Source organism: Phascolarctos cinereus, unplaced genomic scaffold (genome assembly GCF_003287225.1).
Source record: "Phascolarctos cinereus isolate Bilbo 61053 unplaced genomic scaffold, phaCin_HiC Scaffold_4;HRSCAF=312, whole genome shotgun sequence".
NCBI classification, from domain to species: Eukaryota; Metazoa; Chordata; class Mammalia; order Diprotodontia; family Phascolarctidae; genus Phascolarctos; species Phascolarctos cinereus.
In genome coordinates, this window is record NW_027555847.1 from 416,810,396 (window position 1) to 416,831,731 (window position 21,336).

Sequence of the window (21,336 nt, forward strand, 5' to 3'; positions counted from 1 at the left end):
TACCCGGCTTACGGACCCTGTGAGAGTTCAGTGAGGCCTCTCTGAGATCTATAACTGTCTACTTCTGTTTAGAAGCTGAGCATACCCCACTTACTGTTTAAAACCTTATTTCCCAGAAATTTCTATAATCCATGTTTGTACTGTGACATCAGGGAAATAAACTAGGTTCACCTGAGCAAGTAGCCCTTCCTATGAAACTCATGACCTTCAGCAACTTATTGTTAGGAAATTTTTCCTTACATCAAGCTAAAATCTCCCCTCCTACTACCCATACCACCCTCTCCAATCTCTTCCTAATTCTACTCTCTGGAGCCAAGAAGGGGAAGTCAATTTATCCCTCTTGAAACACATGAAGGTAGTTATCATGTCTTCCCTAAGTCTCTTCTCCCAGTTAAATGTCTCCAGTTCTTTCAACCAATTCTAATATGGCATGGCCTCTAGAACATTCACTATACCGGCTCCTTCCTCTGGATATGATTGAGTTTGTTGACAATTCATCCTCAAATACAGTATACCAAACTGTATACAAAATTCCAGATGTGGTCTGACCAGGGCAGAGTACAGGAATACTTACCTTCCTTGATCTGCATGCAATAACTCTCAATGAAGGCTGCTATCTTATTGGTTCAATTGACTGCAGAGTTATATTGTTGACTCATACTTTGAAGAATAAGGCTGATGGATGAGATTGTCCAAATCCCCCCTGGGGACACGTTCCTCAATTTCCCCTACTACACCTTTAATTATTAGCATCCCTTGGTAAACTATTCCGGGAAGACTCCAGTATAGATTGGGTTGGGAAGATTCTACTGTCTTGCATCAAATAGATACCTCTTTCACCACGTATTCAATTCACTCAAAAACAAGATTAGTACCCACAGCTGTGATCAGGTATTTATTAGATGTGAAGGAAGACATAAAGGAAATAGAAAACAGAGCTTAACTTTCAAAGAGTTTATGATCTATTTAGGATATTAGCAGGAGAGCTAGAAGTAATAACACAGTAAATCGTCAAATATCAGTAACCCACATTAACTCTGTATCTTCCAACAGGCTCATGAAGGGATGGAACCTAATGCAGGAAGAGCTATAGATGTTTATGTATAAAGGTAAACATGGACATCATGGAGCCATTGGTGAAAGTTAATAACTTAGTCCTTATGACTGTGCTACAGTTGTGAAAGAACATATTGTCATTTAGTTGTTTCAGTCATGTCTGACTCTTCATGACCCCATTTGGGATTTTCTTGGCAAAGATGTGGTTGCCATTTCTTCTCCAGCTCATTTTACAGATGAGGAAACTGAGGCAAAGAGGGTTAAGTGACTTGCCCAGGGTCACACAGCTAGAATGTGTCTGAGACCATATTTGAACTCAGGTTTTCCTGACCTCAGGCCCGGCACTCCATACGTCATCTAGTTGCCCGTGGAAAAATACACTTTTTTTCAATAGGAACAAATTAGATAACATAGGCAGTGGAAGAACATTGCATCTCAATACGTGGATAGTTGCTCAAAAGCAGAACTAAAAGAAGTGTGGTAGAGGGAATTGGGGTGTTATTGTCAAGAGGGGTGATTAGGAAAGCCTCTGACCAATTGGATGAGTCCTCCCAATGATAAACTTGATGAGATTACACTTGATTTACCATTACATTCTTCTCACCTCCCCCTCCTAGAAATGATGTGGGCCTTTGTCAGAAGAGGACACATCTTGTAGAGCTCTGAAAGCACCCTAGCCTTTGCTGGAGGGATATACAATGGTAGTCCAGAAATAGCCTTGCCCACGTACACTTGGACATGAGGGAAAAGCTGACAAGGCACATACCCCATTACCTCATGAGACATGTGCCAATCCACATACTTTTGTCCTTCTAATTGAAGCTGTTATTCCTATCTATAAAAGCAGCAGGGCGAGTTTGAAATCGTCCTGACCACAACCACCTGCTTGCTGTGTTGGCGTGCTAATAAAATACTTTTACCTTTCCTTTCTAAGTTTGCCCTATTCACCAGGGCAAAGCCTGAACCAAGATTTCTTTTAACAGAAACTTGGGGGGTAAGAGATCAATTCAACTTAGTGCTTGCTCTAAAGAATGGGAAAATAGCTTAATATGGTCTTATATGTATTCAAGTTTTTAGAAGAACAGATTTCAAAGAGTTTAGAGAGGGAAAAATATGTTAGATTCCTAAAATAACAATAATAATAAAAGCTAGCATTTATATAGAGCTTTAAGGCTTGGAAAGAACTTAACAAATATTATCTCTTTTGATTTTCCCAACAAGTCAGTGAGATACATGCTATTATTATCATTGTTTATGCCATCACCAATCATCCTGACCTATGTCTTGCCACTGGATTCCCACGACTTCAGAGGAGAGAATGAGGCTGATGACTTTGCACAGTTCTGCCTCACTTAAATTCAACTCACTTGCAAGTCAAGACATCACCCTCTTGATGTCATTGGTCCTCTTTGAGAACATGGGATGAACAACAATTATCAGCATTTTACAGATGAAAAAACTGAGGAATAGAGAGATTAAGTGAGTTACCCAGGGTCACACAGCTAGTGTCTGAGACAGAATTTGAACTCAGTCTTCCAGACTGTTTAAGTACTGTACTGTATAGACAGTACTGGCAGCTACCTCCTGTTCCTAAATAAAGAGGAAATCAGCCCAAGAGATATCAAAAGCTTTCAAAGAATAAAATTCCAATAACACAAATAGAAATATGTTTTTCTTGTTAGACCAAATAACTTGATAATGTTACTTAGAAATGGAAGAACTATTCTCTATCATTCCTCATCTCTCTCATATTAGAATTTCCCTCACTGTCTGGGGCCTTTTGACCCCGGAACATTTTTCAACCTTTATGGTCCCCCTTTTTTTTTCTTGCTTTTTTTTTTCTGCAAAGTGACAGGGGTTAAGTGACTTGCCTAGGGTCACACAGCTACTAAGTGTCAAGTGTTTAGTTTGAACTCAGGTCCCTCTGACTCCAAGACTGGAGCTCTATCCACTGCCCATATGGTTCCTTTTTTCCATTGATGAATAATTCCTTCCATTTTGTTCCCTCCATTTTGGGTACAGCCCCGGATCAGCCATGTTTCATTCCCCTTTCAGCTCCGCTTCTAACCCTCAGGATTTTACTACCATACCTCTCGGGAACATACCACCTTTCTCCCTCTTTTTGGTTCCCTTTTGAGTATTGTCTTCCCCTATTAGAATGAAAGCTCCTTGAGGCAAGGAACATCTTTCTTTTTGCTTCTATTCGTATCACCCACATTTAGCATAGTGCCTAGCACACAGTACACACACCTCTACAAAATGCTTGTTGCCTTGCAAGAAGATGGTAAATTATTAAAACAGATAACGCGCATATAGACATATGTCTATGTGGAATTCTATAATATATATTGAGATTTATGTTTATAGATGTTATATAGTTGCCATTATGTTAGATGTTAGCTTATAATCTTCTTTAGACACTATAAATTCTATATATGCTTGTATTACCTAGTAATGTCCACTGTATGAATTTTATAAATATTTCTTAATGACCTTTACAGTGCTAGTCACCCCAGTACATGAAATCCTGCTATCAGAAATATGCTGGGTACCCAGGAGCTTTGAAACACAGATCAAGAATACATAAGTATGTGTGTTTGCATGTAGTCTTAATTTTTTTTTTCCAAAAACCACTTTGGAATAAAACACCTTTACCGCTGCAATTTTCAAGGACACAGGAATTTGACAAAATGCCAAAAATACTAAAAAATAATTATAGTAATTCTTAAGTGTTTAGTATTATGCCAGGAAAATTTTCTTGACTGAAAAGTAGAATTGCGTGGCAATCCCTGTGCAAATTAAAGTCTTGGTAATTTTGAAAACATATAAAATATGTTTGAGACTTTAAAATTATTACTTCTTCACTAAAAAACTTATTTGAGATGACTTTAGGTCACAATCCCAAATATGGTTTATGAAATCATTTAGAATATTTTTCTTTGTAGAAAAGCGAAATAACATCCTAATTATTTAGTCAATATATTTATGTTCAGGATAATTGAGTATATCTTTGCCATATCAGATATCTCAGAAGTGATCCATCACAGGCCTTGCCATCTTTTTTTCCAGTTGGCCTATGAGAAATGTAAGCAAGTAGGAGCACAAATTTCAAACACTTTACAAAACCAAATCGAATAAATGTACGATAGAAAATGTTGCTTACTTTAGAGTCCATAAATTTCAAGTGTATTGTTTTAAAATCTATGTTTATGTTTTCCTACACCGTTTATAAGTAACTTCAATTTTTATATACCAAATTGTTGGATTTTATTGTTACAAAAGGATGAGTTAAACCACAAAGTTTGTAACCATATTTTTAAACTTTTTATGGTTTACAATCATTAGATTTGTTTGCAATGATATTAATCCCACTCCAAGTTTATAGAAAGCCTTTCTCCAATGTGTTTTTATAGAAATAATTTATCCTTATGTCGGGAGGAAGGAAGGAGGATGATTGTTATAGATGACATAACAGAACCAAGGAAAGGTTAAATGACTTTGCTGAAAGTCACAATGTCTCTCTGGTGGAACTATTATGAAAATATATGATTTACAACTAGCCACAGCAAGTTTTTTGTTGGGTTTTTTTTTGGGGGGGTTGGTTTTTTATTGTTTTTTCCACAAAGTGTCACTGATTTTCCAGTATTAGTGGTCCAAAATGATAGCATTGTCAAACTGTCTGGTTTGGAAGAGGTAACATAAGCACCACTTATTTTAATGGAAGGGTCAGACAGTAGATCTATTGGCTGGCAAAGGGTTTAAATCAAATGGAGGTGTAAAAAGGTGGGTGCAACTCATGAGAAAAATGAATAAGAGTTACACCGGATGGTCAGGCAGAAGGCCAACCGGCACTGATATAGCAGCCAATTAAAAGCGTTATTGACTGAGCTGAGGCTGATTAATAACTCAGCTAACTAATACTATGGATGGAAATTCAATTTAATCAACAAACATTTGTTAGGTACCTACTATTTGAAAAGCATCGTACTAGGCACTGAAAATATAGAGTATTCTTTTTCCCATAAAAGAAATCCCACATGTTTATATGTCTGTGGCTCCTCATTAGTACAAGATTCCTGCACACACCCTTGCTTCATATCATTGATGTTTTAAGTTCCTAGGCCCCACTGGGAGTATTGCCCTATTTGAAAAGTCTCTCCCAGGGATAATCCTGTAATCTAGTAACACTCTTCATCCCATGTGTAATTTCCCTCTTTATTCCTTTCCAGATGATGGCTCCACTCTGCAGTTTGTCCCTCACTTAACCTCCTTCTCCTTAACTATACACTATTATTACTTCTTTTCTTAGCACTCCTTCTTTTCAGATGGAGGAGACTAGGAAGTCCATAAAATCTCTCACAACAAAGAATTGGACTTTTATCTTCTATCACATCCCAGTTGGATTAAGCTCTAATCCTAACTGTTAGTGGCATTGTAATTTCAAATAAAGTCCTACTGAATCCCTAAGAGCAAACAGATAAATCACTTCTGACAATGAGGTTCTTGGTCAGAATAAAATATCCATTCCTGGAGTGTCACAGCATAGGGAAGAAATATAAAAGACCTGAAGCTCTAACTTTCCTGTCTGATTTTTAAGCCAAACATCCATGAAACCTGTTTTGTTTTGTTTTGGAAATGACTTCTTCCATGTCCAAGATTTCAGGACCTTTTTTTTCTTTTTGCTCAGCCGACCAGGAAAGCAGAGTCAAGGCTGGGCTAACAATTCTAATTTTGGTCTCAGAGGTTAAGCAATATTTATCTCAATCAAGAACCAGCTTTCTGATATATCACTCTCATATCCCTCATTGTACTTCTAATATCTACTAATTTACACAGCAATCTTTTTTTTAATATAAATTTATTTATTTTTAGTTTTCAACATTCACTTCCACAAGTTTTTGAATTCCAAATTTATACCCCATCTCCCCCTTCCTCCCACCCCAAGATGGCATGCATTCTGAATATCCCTTCCCCTAGTCTGTCCTCTCTTCTATCTCTCTCCCCTTCTCTTATCCCCTTCCCCTTCTATTTTCCTGTAGTGCAGGATAGACTTCTGTACCCCATTTCCTGTATTTCTTATTTCCCAGTTGCATGTGAAAACATTTTTTTCAAACATATGTTTTTAAAACTTTAGGTTTCAAATTTTCTCTCTTCCTCCCTCCCCACCCACTCTCATTGAAAAGGCAAGCAACTCAATATAGGTTGTACATGTGCAGTTATGCAAAACACCCATAGTAGACATGTTGTGAAAAACTAACTCTATTTCCCTTAATCCTATCCTGCCCTCCCATTTATTCTATTCTTTCTTTTGACCCTGTCCCTCCTCAGAAGTATTTACTTCTGATTACCCTTTCCCAATCTGCCCTCCTCTCTATCATCCCCTGCTCTCTTGTCCCCTTCTCCCCCTATTTTCCTGTAGGGTAAGACAGATTTCCATACCCAATTGAATGTGTTGTTATTCCCTCCTTAAGCCAAATCCTATGAGAATAAGATTCACTCATTCTCTCACCTTCCCCTTTCCCCTCCACTGTAAGAGACTTTTCTGTTTTTTTTTTGTGAGATAATTTACCCATTCTATCTCCCTTTCTCTTCTCCAGTATAATCCTCTCTCATCCCTTAATTTTATTCTCCAGATATGACCCCTTAATCTTCAACTCACCCTGTGCCCTCTATCTATCTATCTACATATACATACAATATTTTTTCCTCAACTACCCTAATACTGACAAAGTCTCATGAGTTATAAATATCATCTTTCCATGCAGGAATGTAAACAGTTCAATCTTAATAAGTCTCTTATGATTTCTCTTTCCTGTTTACCTCTTCATGTTCCACTTGAGTCCTGTATTTGAAAGTCAAATTTTCTATTCAGCTCTGGTCTTTTCATCAAGAATGCTTGAAAGTCCTCTATTTCACTGAAGGATTATACTCAGTTTTGCTGGGTAGGTGATTCTTGGTTGTAAGCCTATCTCCTTTGCCCTCTGGAATATTATATTCCATGCTCTGTGGTCCTTTAATGTAGAATCTGCTAAATCTTGTGTTATCCTGATTGTGTTTCCACCATACTTGAACTGTTTCCTTCTGGCAGCTTGCAATATTTTCTCCTTGACCTGGGAACTCTGGAATTTGGCTACAATATTCCTAGGAGTTCTCCTTTAGGGATCTCTCTCAGGAGGAGATCTGTGGATTCTTTCAATTTCTATTTTGCCCTCTGGTTCTAATATATCAGGGCAGTTTTCCTTGATAATTTCTTGAAAGATGATGTCTAGGCTCTTTTTTTGATCATGGCTTTCAGATAGTCCAATAATTTTTAAATTCTCTCTCCTGGATCTATTTTCCAGGTCAGTTGTTTTTCCAATGAGATATTTCACATTGTTGTCTAATTTTTCATTCTTTTGAATTTGTTCTACTGTGTCATGATGGCTCCTAAAGTCACTGTCTTCCAATTGCTCTATTCTAATTTTTAAGGAAGTATTTTCTTCAGTAAGCTTTTGGACTTCCTTTTCCATTTGGCCAATTTTGCTTTTTAGGGCATTCTTCTCCTCTTTGGCATTTTGGACCTCTTCTGCCATTTGGGTTAGGCTATTTTTAAGGTGTTATTTTCTTCAGTATTTTTGGGGGGTCTTCTTTAGCAGGCTGTTGACTTGTTTTTCATGATTTTCTTGCATCACTCTCAGTTTTTCCTCTACTTCCCTTACTTGCTTCTCAAAATCCCTTTTGAGTTCTTCCAAGGCCTGGGACTGATTCATATTTTTCTTGGAGGCTTTGGATGTAGGAGCTTTGATTTTGTTGTCTTCTGGTTGTGTATTTTGATCTTTTTAACCAAAGTAAGATTCTATGGTCTGACTCTTTTTGCGCTGCTTGCTCATGATCCCAGCTAATTACTTGAGTTTTAAACTCTTTGTTAAGGTAAGAGTCTGCTTCCAATGTGGAGAATGTATTGTCCCAAGCTTCAGGGGTTTGTATAGCTGTTTTCAGAGATACTTGTAGGAACCTGTAAATTTTCAGTTCTTGCAAGGTGGTATGATAAGGGGCGAAGTGTTTACTCCTTTCCTGGCCTGTGACCACAAGTATTCCTTTCTGTCCTGTAACTGTGAGGAACTGTTCCTCTCCACAGCCACTCACTCTAAGCTCTACCACGCCAGCATTCCTCCTCACCCCAGCACTGCCGCCTAGAACTGTGACCCAGATCCAAACAGGGGCAAAGCAAGAGATTCCTGCCTCAGCACTGGCAAAGAGATCCCTGCAGTTCCTCTCTGATCAGCCCCTGGATTCCCCCTCAGTATGTGGGCCGGAAGCTCAGGAAGCAGCTGCTCCCCCTCAGGGCCATGCTCTTGGGGAATGGAGCTGAAACCCCACCTTCCTGTCTCAGCACCGACAGAAACAGACTTTTCCCATTGACCTTCTAAGTTGTCTTTGGCATTGGTGGATTGAGGAGTCTGGAAATCTCCACAGCTGCTTGCAATTCAGTCCTCTGAGGCCTGCTCCAGGTTTGCTGTGGCCTGCGAGTCCACGCTGCGCTCCCAGCCCGGCGCGATACACCTTTCTGATCAATCATCCAGGTTGTCTTGGGCTGGAAATTTGTTTCACTCTGTCTTTTTGTGGGTTCTGCTGCTTCAGAATTTGTTTAGAGCCATTTTTTATGAGTATTTGGAGGGGTTTGGAGGAGAGCTCAAGCAAGTCACTGCTTTCACTCCGCCATCTTGGCTCCGCCCCCACAGCAATCTCTCAGATATCTGGGACCAATTTCCTCAGCCTCTGAGCTTTTTATTTCTAAATTATGTGTCAGCAAGTTTAAGGGGGAAAAGACCTGATCATGAACTGAGTTTACTCTAATTGATCCCAGGAAAATGCTCTGGGTCTCCAGAATAAAGGTACCCTGCAGGTTTTAAACAGACTCTCACACCCACCAGACAATTATAATCAATAGAGCTATCTAGCATAGCAGAAACATGGAGAGAGAAGGAGAGTGAGGTGATTAGTGACCCACTACATCATCCACATAGCTGTGAACACATCCTTATCAGCTGCTAGTGCCACTAGAGAGCTTTGGATTAAATGGAGAACTACAACTAGGTCCCGATTAGTGCAAATAATGAATCCCATGAAGTTGTTATATTAGTAGAAGTCCTATTCCATACTTCCAAAGAGCAGGAACCAATTGCCATATTTTACATAAATATGACTTTGAATATTATGAATTGTAATGCATGCAACCATTTCATGGGATTCATTATTTTCACTAATTGGGACTCAGGTGTATAAGGTAGTATGGTAAAGGTAGTATGGCATAGTAAAAGATGACAGAGTGCTGAGCTTGAAGTCAGGAAAACCTGGGTTCAGAACTTGCCTCTAACACTTACTACCTATGTGACCTTTACCTTCCATGAGTCTCAGGCAACCCCCTAAGATATATCTACTAAGTCCTTAAAGGGTTGTCATCTGTCATCGGCACAAGGGGTCCCATACTGGCCCATTGTTTTATCGACAAAATCGCTGACCCTTTGCATTTTTGCACAGCAAGCACATGGATTTTTGGAACATACTTGGCCTTCTACAAAAATTAAAAGGCAGAAAAATTAATTGTGGTACAATGAAAATAAAATCCAGAGCAATAACCTTAATGATATGAAACAGTGATTTCTGAAGAGAGTTTTTTTTTCCTACCCTAGAGAAGAATATCCTAGGCTATGCGGAAGTTGATCACTTCATCCTTAAACTCATTCTGACCTTCAGTATTGTTAACCACACTCACAAGGGGAACATAAGATCATGGGAATAAGAAGATTAAGGCGGAAAGAGTTATTTGCCAACTCTTAGATGAAGCTCCTGAAGTCTAAGAAAATGATTGTATTCTACTTTGTCTTTCTCAAATAGAAATTTTCCCTTTATTTATAAGTCCGCAGATCATAAATAGATTCAAACTACATTTGAATGTCTCTTGCCTAAGGGAAAAACAAAAGAAAGGGCTATCCCATCCCATGATATATCATGGAAAAAGTTAATGAACCTGGATCCAAGGTCTTTAGCTTCTCCTGGTCTGTTTCCTTATCTATGAATCAAGAGATAAGACAAGACAATCTCTGACCTCCTTTTCTAAAACTATGATCCCATCATTCTGGCTTCCTCTATTTTTTATCAGCTGCTTTCATGAGGACTACCTGAAAGCCAATGAAACAACAAACAGAATTCTAGTAAAGCTATGAATATAACATGAGTAGACCTCATTTAAATCTACTTGTCTAGCAATGGTTTTTGCTCACCGTGTAGTATCATTTTTTTGTTGTAAGAAATCATGACACAGCACAGAAAAGTCTTGTGCATACTTAGAATTGCTAGTATAAGTTCCTACCACTCACAGCTAGCTTTAGGAAACCACTATTATATAAACCTTATCATCTCAAATAACTGGGTTACAACAGAGTTCAATAGAACCTGTTGTTAGGAACAATAATGAATACAGATCTGGGAACACTGCGGCACCAACCATGGCTTTTGTGAGAAACCTCTGCTCAGAACTGAAGAAATTATTTCGCAGTCTTCCATTGACCTTTCATGTGTTGTAAATTCCACAGGCCTTTTCAGCACGTAATTCCATCCTACTTAATATTTGATTATTCACTTAACATTGAGAAGAAAGGTCCAGGAGACAATCTCTTAATACCAGAATTATTTAGTCTGTTTCACGTAATAAAGCCTTGATCTTTGCCAAACTGCATATTCAACTGACCTTTGCTAAGTGCCAGTACCTAAAGATGGCCATAACATGTGATCTACTTCATATCTACAAAGGAAACCCTTTATCCCAAATTGTAGGCTGTTGAACAACCCTTTGAAAATTTGTGCCCACGGCCATAACTAGGGTAGGGCAACCAGTCTTGAACTAGTGCGACATGCTGAAATTAAAGAGTGTCATCAGCGTTGCAGAAACAATTCAACTTAGCACTAAGTTAACAATAATAGTTTAAAGTAGAAAGCTACCAGATCATAGGCAAGAATGATTACCTTTCTCACATCCCTCTCCCCCTGCCCATATCCCAGCAATAACTTCACATTGGTGCCTTAAGTCATATACCACCCTCCTCATAAGCTGATGTCTCCCCTCTCCAAGGAGGGTATCTTTTGTAAAAGTTTGTGATAATTACCCCCGGAAACAAAAGCCCCCTTTATGGCTTATGTGCTGTATTTCTTCTAACCAAATTTCGGGGTCAGGTTTTCCACCTCATATCTAACATGAGGAAAAAGAAGTTTTCTGAAAGTTTTTTACATGACTCATCACTGTTATATAACAGTAACTCATTTCTAAATAGGGGCTTTTGGGGCTTAACTTACTGAGAAACCTTTTTTAAAACCTAAGGATATTTGTAGTAATTACTGCATTGATCTTTAATCAACCTTTGCTTCTTTAGACAGGGACTGTCAGTAAATGTCAATGTAAGTGCTAAAATATTGATTTTTGCGGGTAGTTTTTCATTTATAGTTTGTTAATTTGTAGTATTTTTAACAAACATTTTCTGCTTTCCATACCATTGATATACAGAGAAGTGAAATAAATAGATTTCTGCCTCCTCTCATGAACAAAAGCCATTCTTATCTCAAAGCTAATTTTGAAACTCACAGGCATAGATTCAGAATTGTATGTGGCCAAAAAATCATTCCAAGCTCCTCAGAAAAAGTCCAGGAAAGACCAAATTATTTAAGCAAGAGCTGTCAGTGAAAGCTACTGAAAGGTCCTAGATTATTAGAACATAGATTTAAAATTAGAAAGGACCTCCGAGGCCAATTATTCCAAACCTTCATTTTATAGATGGGAAAGGTGAGCTGACATATCTCAATACTATTACCAAAACCAGAATGAGGAGGAATAATCTCAGGGCAAATGTAATCCCAACGGTGCCCAGATTGTTCCAAAACTTCCCTTCTTATTTATCTTATGCGTCTTAGTCTCCCTTCTTATACACTCCTTAGGTGAGTTGGATATGATTCTTTAGACAACAGGAAAACAAGTATCTTGTGCTGCATTGATAACATGCCTTTAATATCTCTAAGAGAAGTCGTAAGGTGCAGTTAGGCTGACCTGTTACCTAGAGAGATACAGTTTGTTATATTGTATAGACTTTGGGGGGGGGGAAATCTTCTGTTTGCCATTTAAAATCCTTCACCCAGCCTACCATTCTACCCTTATCACACATCACTTCTCACAGTATGGTGCAGTCAATCTTCCCTTCTTATTGTTTCCTCACACATAACACTCCATTTCCCATCTCCATCCCTTTACACTAGCTGTTTGACTGGTTCACACTGCCTCATTGCCTCCACTTCTTAGAATCCTCTTGGAATTTCTTCTACAGATAAGCTCATGGACATGTTTTTGTGGGTCAGTCATTTCTCAGTTGTGTCTTACCTTCATGACCGCATTTGGGTTTTCTTGGTAAAGATACCGGAACGGTTCGCTATTTCCTTCCCAGGTTCATTTTACAGATGAAGAACTGAGGTAAACAGGGTTAAGTAACTTGCCTAGGCTCACACAGCCAATAAGTATCTAAGGTCAGATTTGAACTCAACAAGAAGAGTCTTCCTGACACTCCATCCATTGTGCCACCTAGCTGCTGTCATAGGCATACACAGATGTTATTATCCTTATTATAATTAATACTTATTATATAATAGGAATTTATATAGCCCTTTAAGGTTCGCATTGTACTTTGTAAATATTATTTGATTTAATCCTCTCAAGAATCCTGTGAGGTGCTATTTTTGTCTCCATTTATTTTCTTAGAGACTCAGGAATTCATTCCTTCTCCCCAGATCCTGGTAACATTCTCATCAAATTGCCTTACAACTCTTTCATATCTGTTTCATATATGTATGTGTGTGTGTGTGTGTCTGTGTCTGTGTGTGTGTGTGTATATATATATATATATGTGTGTGTGTGTGTGTGTGTGTGTGTGTGCCATACATACATAGGTATAGACATATACTTATATATCTCCCTCACTGAAATATAAACCCTTGAAGACAGTGACTGGTTTAATTTTGTCTTTGTATTCCCAATCCCAAGTTCAGTGCCTGGCTAACAGTAATTACTTATTGCTCTTTGATTGATAGCAATTCACAGGTGGAGCAACTCAGCATAGATTAAGTCCAAATCATTCTACTTATAAAGCTCACTATTTTTTAGGTGTAAAATATCTAAGCCAAAACTATTGTTTTTGTAGGTCAGGAAATTCAAAATCATAATTAATGTCCAAATGTAGTAATGGAATCATTTCAATTGCTTGATAACATATACTAACTGCTACTTTTAAATGATCTCTTCTCCGGTGACATCTTTTATTGCCCTATTTTATGACGTTTATATTTAGAAGATTGTGTATTGTTTTCATTGATCCTCAAACTATTCACTGAAGCAGAGGCCCATCTCTTTAACAGTAGGATTCTATAAGTGATGCTACATGGCCATGGATCATGGCATATTGCAATCTTATCAAGATTCTAGGTAAGGATAACCCAAAGGATTATGGAAATATGCATGGTAGGCATGAGCAGGCTGTGGCATATAAACAAAGTTGGCTTGTATGCAAGAAGTAGTATAAAAAGACATTATTGAGGTTATATGTGCCCAGAAAAGGTGAGCTGGCCAAGTAGCAAAAATGAAAGACCATTGATGTACAACTCAAGTGATACAATTACACCACTAAGTTACTAAAGGAAGGAGAGGAAAGTCTCCAGTATATTGAACATAAATCTATGGAGGAAACAATATGGACAAAATTATACAGCTTGGAAAATCATGGATCAGCTCACCTCATTTTCTGGTCATGTATCATTACCCTTCAGAAGTATGAAAGACAAGTTAATTTTGTAAGCTGCCTCAAATCCTTTTGGAAGTCTGCAGGTATAATAAAATAAAATATAATAAAATTCTGCGATTCTAAATTACAGCCAATTCTTCTAAGATTAACTAGCCTTTGTTCTTTGCTCCATGACTCTTTATATTTGGACTCTTGTGTCCAAGGAAAGAGACTACAGCTTGAACCAGTATTATAAGTATCGCTTCCCTTACCTCCACAGCTAAAAATAAAGTATTCCCAGCTGGGTCAGTATCTTCAGAAAGAGACAAGTTTTTATCTGTATTTTTTCTTTAGAATCAGTTGAGCCAGTGGTAAATGACTCAAATTTTCCCCTCCAGTTTTCTGGAGTCAGTTAAAGGACAGTATTCACAACCATGATAGGTAGAAGGAAAATAGGGAAAGGAGCAGACACTCAAACTTTTAGCTCATGAAGCATATAAAAGCACACCAGTGCAGTATTGGCTGTGGTTTGATCTGGAGGCCTGAAGCTTAGGAGCTAAGTATGGAGATACCATTCACTGCAGTGCTACTCCCAGGACAAGTTAAGTCACAAAGGAAAAGTTAACTTCTCACGTTCCTGAAGCCACAGTCAGCCTAGTCCATAGCTTAGGGCAGAGGCTCTGCTGTGGTAGAGTCTAGTTTGAGAAGATGGGATTGAAACAACAGATGCTTTGCTGTTGGAGGGTGGGTCAGTGGGCCCCCACTTCCTTCTGTGTTCTTGTATTGGATACTGAGCAACTCCTGCCAGTAATGTCCTTTACATCTTCTGTCTGCCAGCCATCCAGCCTCCAGGCAGTGTGCTTTTGGTTTTTGGATACGCTGCAGAAGGAAATTGCTACAGGTGCTGAATTGCTTCTCTAAGATTGTAGCCTGGCTGGGTGGTATTTGGCCTTTCAGTAAGGGATTTGTGAATTACAGACATCCCTGGAGAACTGAGAACCTCAACATCGCTTCATCCTCTTGAAATATGCTCCCTAATGTCTCAAGGAGAAACAGATGAGTGCTTAATGACAAAGATGATCTGAACAGCACAAGTATACACCAGCTTACCCTGCAGCAGAACAGCATCCCCAGCAAATTACTTTGGTATCATTTCTGAGGTGAAAGGAGGCTTGAAAGTGTTTAGAATAAGGAAAATTGTGGATTCTTTTCCCCTACACATAAACTTACAGGAATACATATATTTTATCGTTATTATTATTGTTGTTAATAGCTAGAATTTTCATAGCTCTTTAAGTTTTGTTTGTTTGTTTGTTTGCAAAGCAATTGGGGTTAAGTGACTTGCCCAGAGTCACACAGCTAGTAAGTGTCATGTGTTTGAGGCCAGATTTGAACTCAGGTCCTCCTGACTTCAGGGCTGGTGCTCTATCTACTGCACCCCCCCTTAAGCTTTTCATTGCACTTTGTAAATATTATCTCATCTGATCCTCACAACAGTCCCATGAGGTACTATTATTGTTCCCAGATTACAGATGAGAAAACTGAGGCAGGCAGATATAAAATGTCTTTCCAGAGTCACATAACTAATAAGTTTCTGAGGCAAGTTTTGGATTCTGGTCCAGTGCTTTATACACCATATCATCTCGCTGCCTATAAAAAAACAAAACAACTAATTTTTAACACAGTAGTGTTTCTGTTTCATAAAGGGAATGTAAATATTTATGCATCCAAAGATGATGTTGTTGGTAACACTCAGTCTCTGTTATCATCCTCAGAATATGGTGCAGACAACCCCAATCCAAATATTTCCATACAGTTCTGCCAATGACCGGCATTCTCCAGGAATAATGGATAATACAGTGTCTGGATTCATTCTGTTCTAATTCACTGCTAAGTAGAAACAGATAGTTGGGTTGAAGTACACTGTCATATATTTAGTAAAGTTTCCCTCAAGGCAGAAATTTACCATGCATGTACCCTATCCTTACAGTGAAGACAGTAGAAGCTTTAATCATGAATAGAATGCCCAAATCCCACTCATACATTAAATTGATCTGTTAATGAAATCATGTCCTTTTAGCCTTATCTGTGTTGAACTTTTCTCTGAAAATCAAAGATGGGGTCACCCTGTTAGCTGTCTTTAATGCATCTTATAAACATTCCCACAGTATCTCCGTTTTATACCTCCTACACGAAAACCCAGATTTACTAGGAAGCTATATTAGAGATGACTATTGACTATACAAAAAGGATTCACCATCAAATAGTAAGCTGCCCTAGTGAGCATTTTACATGATTATATTTACATTTTTCAGGAACAGATTAAATGTGAAAATAGAAATATAGCCATCAAAAGAATAATTTAAAAGTTATGACACTTTATGCCTTGAAATTAATTTACTTAATTATAGTTACAAAACAAGTGTACTTGTACCACTTTTCAGTACTCAGTTTATAATAAAACAATTACAAATAAGTCTACTTTAGAATCAAAGAATCTCATCATTGGAAGAAACTTCAGGCACCATATAGCCCAATCAGTAAATAAACAGGAATCCATTCTACAACGCTGGGGGAGTAAGGCAGGGCAAGCGTTGCATAGTGGAAAGAAGACTGGATTTAGTAGCAGCAGTCTTGTTTTAAATCCTAGCTCTGTTACCTAGGTGACTCTGGGTAAGTCATTTCACTTCTCTGGGCCTCAGTTTCCCCATTGGAAAAAAAAGTGATTGGACTAAATAATACCCAAGGTTCTTTCTGTTTTAAATCTGTGATCTCATAACACCCAGTAAGTATTGGACCAGACTTGGTTTACAAGCCTCCAGAAATGGAGAGCTCACTCCCTCAGGATTCCACTAGTAGGTTCCACTATTTGTTGGAAGGGTTTTCTTTATGTCAAGCACAATGCAGAAGTAAGGTCAGTGTACCCTGAGGTGTTTTGGTTTTTGTTTGTTTGGGGCGAATTAAATAAGGGGATTGATAATTGCTCACAGTTAAAGAGGTCCTTAATCAATTTAATTTAATTTAATTAATAATAATTCAATAAAATACAGCCTCTCCCTGAAGGATGACTCTCTCCACAACCTGCTTGACAAGTTGTCATGCAGCCTCTGGCAATGTGGAGCTGAGTCTAGAGCAGCCTATTTATGTTTGGGTGGCTCTATCTACAAAGAAGTTTTCATTCCTATACCAGGCCAAAGTCTACATTTCACTAACTTTCACCCATTTGTCCTAGTTCTTTGCTCTGGGTCCAAGTACAACACGTTCAATCTCTTTTCTACATAAGAATCTTTTAAATTGTCAAAGAGAATGATCATACCCCCACTCCCCAATTCTTCTCTTCTTCAGACTAATTTAGCCATCTTTAATCTATCACCTGAACCTCATATAGCTCACTATTGATTCCCATTACTACCCTGGTCAAACCCTTTGTATGTGTATCAGATTGTAAACGAAAGCCCTTTCTAAAAAGTTGACTTTACTATCCACATAGCAGGATGATAATATAGAAGTTGATAAGAGTAGAATGCTCAACTCTTAAAAATGAACTTAATGGCATATAATAGGTGCTTAATAAATGTTTATTGAATGAATGAATAAATGCAGTTCCCTGGTTTCAAGGCCTGGGCCTAATGCAGGCTTGTCCTCTGATAGTTTGGGTTCAAAACTGGAATGAAATGAGATACTTATTGTCCATCCAACAGTTAACAATACAATGACAAAGAGATTACTTAACCAAAGCAAGGGAAGGGCATTCAAAACAGGGAAAGGATGTGTCCTTGGTTCAGCTCAATGCAAACTTCTTCTGGTGTTAGTCACACCACCTGTCTGTGGTTAGAGACCTGAGGAAGGAGCTCCAGCCTCTGGTGTCCTAGTGGTAAAACAGTAAGCAGGAAACTGCCACAATGGCACAAGTCTTAGGCCCCTAAACCAATTAAATCTCCAGGACAGTTTCAATACCTTTTAAGGATACAATAGCCTAACTTGCAGGGCTGGGGAAATAAAAGAAATTTAGAGATATTGTTTGCACCTGGAGAGACATTTTAAGACATATTAGAACAATAACTTCCTCTTGCTATTTAATCAATAAATCAGGAAGCATTTAAATTCTTCCTAATTTGCCAGGTACTGTGCTAAGCTTTGGGAATACAAAGGAAAGCAAAAACAGTCCCTTCCTTCAAGAACCTTACAGTCTAATTGGGGGACAGGGATAGGGAGTACAACATGCCAACAATTATGTAGAAATAAGATACAGGATAATTTAGAGATAATCTCAGAGGCAAAACACTAACATTAAAAGGACCAGGAAAGGCTTCTTACAAAAGGTGGGGTTTTAGCTAAGGCTTGAGGGAAGCCAGGGAAGGTGAGAGGTAAAAGAAGCAGAAGGGAGAGAGTTCCAGACATGAGGAACAACCAATGAAAATGTAAGTCAGAATGTCATGTGTATTGAATAGCAAGGAGGTGAGCGTCACTGAGATCACAGAGTAGGTAGAGACAGTAAAGTATAAGAAGACTGAAAAGGTAGGAAGGGGCAGCTTATGAACAGCATTCAAAGCTAAATAGAAGATTTTTATTTCATTGCTCCTGGAAGAAAGAAGGAGACAATGGAGTTTATTAATGGAAGGTTGATGTGGTCAAACCTGCACTTTAGAAGGCATGAATGGAGAAGGGACTGCCATGGGGAAAGGTTCAGTATTCCTTAGGGAGACGGATAAAATGAATTTTGAGAAGGCATGAATGAATTCTGAAATTTCTGTGTTCTTATCACTCTTAAATTTTTTTAGCAGCAAAGCTTCTAGTTTCTGAAGCACATGTGACCTTCCAATTAGAGCATGGGGAAGTATCCTGGATGCTGGGTAGAGAAGGCTGTCCAGATCACCCTCATTAGGCACCTCTCAATTGCCCTTTGGGCGAGCTTCAACTACAACTCTTCAGAGACTGTATTTTTACATGGCTTGTAGTAATATAATGTTGCCCCCCCCAAATGATGTTAAAAAAAATAGGCCGTTGTTTCCAAGAAGTGTTTAAGGTCCTTGAAAGACACCTTTATGATTTGTCAAGGGCAAGTCAACTTGTTTTGCTCCTGTTATGGGCCCAGCTTATTGTTTATTTGAAGTTTCTATCTAAGGAAATATATAGAGATAGATGAGCTATATGTTGTTTGTCTAAAGGAATACCAGAGTCAGGATAGCTCTCCCTCTACCCCACATTAATGTATTTAATTTGTGTGGGCTTTGTGTTTACTGATCCTTATAAACCTGTATCTGTAAAAATGTTGCTTGTCAGAGGCATCTATGTGGCACTATGAATATAGTGCTGGGCCTGGAGTCAGGAAGACCTCAGTTCAAATCTGGACTCAGACACTTCCTAGCTATGTGATCCTGGACGAATCACTTAACCTCTTTGCCTCAGTTTCCTCGACTGTAAAATAAGTTTGATAATAATAACCTACCTCTCAGGGGTTGTGAAGATTAAATGAGATAATATTTGTAAAGAACTTAGTACAGCATCCAGCATATAGTAGATGCTTAATAATGCTTATTTCATTCTCCAGTAAAATCCCTGACCCTGAGGTTAGAGATTGCTTAATTTTTGTCTTTGTTCCTAGCATCTAAGACAGTGCCAGGCACATAGTAAATGCTCAATAAATTTCTATTGAAATGGGGTGAACGGAATGGAATCCTTAAATTTCCATCTAATCCCCTACCTGGTCACTCAATTATTAGTTCCTTTAGAGAACCAAGATACTCTTTAATAAAAGCTACCTGAATACATTCTATACATAATTGGCAAACTGATTGCACATTTCTCCTCTCTCCTCCCTCCCCCATCTTATGTTCCAGCCAAACTGATCGCTATATGTGACATTTGATCTCCCTCCTATGCACCGGAATCTCCATACCATCTTCCCTTCCCCACCTCATAGAAAACTTTGTTTCTGTCAAAGCACATTTCAGGTACTGCCTCTTAGAGGAGGGAGTACTTTCCTACTCCTCACAGGTTCTAGCATTTTCCTGCCCTGCCACCCATGAAGCAATTTTGTATTTATTCCCTATATATTTTGTCATTTGCGTGTGTAGGTATTGTCTCCCCCAATAGAATGTAATCTCCTTGAGGACAGGAACTCCTATTTCCTTTATTCAAAGTGCCCAGTATATAGCAGATGCTCATTAAATGTTTGCTGAATTTAACCGAATAGGGGAAATAACATTAATAGTTTGTCTTCCTAGAAGAAGGGGGAGGGGGTTGGGAGTCTCTTATCAGAACTTTTGGTTTAGCAGGTGATTCTTCTACAAAAGTAGGTGATTCTTCTCATCCCAGAAGCCAAGATCTTTGGAAAACAAAACAGTACCATCTAACTAGTGCCCAAAGGTTCTTTCTATTTGTTTATTCTGTGGATTTAGATCTGTTTGTTTGTCCTGTTCATTGAGGGCTGGATCTCTGCCAGAAGCATTACTTTGACTTAGGGCTAGGAATTCGTCATGGCTCAAAGGGTAATGGCCATTTATTAAGCTGAACCCCACTCAGCATCAGTTCAGAGGCCATCTTTTCAGCAAGCCATAAAGGCTCTCTTGTTTCTAAGTCCCCAGCTTTCTTAATCACAATATTATTTAGTCTCTCATACAAATGATAAGAATAAGTAATAAGAAGAGTTTCCAGGAACCTGAACAGAACTGAAGTCCAAAGGACAAGGTCATTGTCTTCTTCAAGCCTAATTGAATGCCTGCCTTTAATATATGCTAAATCATTGTTCTATAAAGCAACCTGCCTCATAATCTTCCACTATTTTATTTGATGTTTTGAAAATTACACTTATATTTTTTCCTTTGGGCATACAGTGAAACTAACTTCATGAACTCCTTTATTGTCTCCAAAGAGATTTTTAAACCAGCTTTCCATTTACATGTTAATTCTTTATGACTCCTGGCTTCATTCACAGTGATAAAATGAATAGGCATGATACAGCTCTCCTCTAGTGCTGTATGAAATTACTAGTTGCTGTACAGAGATTGTTTTTGAAGAGTACCAGTGTTTTAATAATGTGTGCAAATGATCTGCAGACTGCATGAATTTTATCACTCCTTGCTTTTCTTTCCTTCACCATTACCTTGGAAGTGGGCAAGGATCACTGGGAGCTAATGGTTATTTTGTATTTTTGTCTGTTTCATGGGATACCATGGCCAAAAGTCATTATCACTTGTTGCCAACTGCTGTTGATGAACCTCCCCACACTTAACAAGACTGCTCCTCAGATAATAAACACTCAGGCTGTCGCCAGTCTTGTATTCAAAGACTCTTCAGCTTGGTAGAAACTGGAAGAACAGAGACTCAGCTGGCATTTGAGAAACCAGGAACATCGTGCCAAAGAGAAAACAAGAGACTGAATCTTCAAAAGGTTCCGTTTGGAACCTGGGGCTAATAACATTCGATGTGAGCTCAACTTGGCAGATAATAGTGTTCCATTCATGTCTAGCCTTGGGTTATCGCT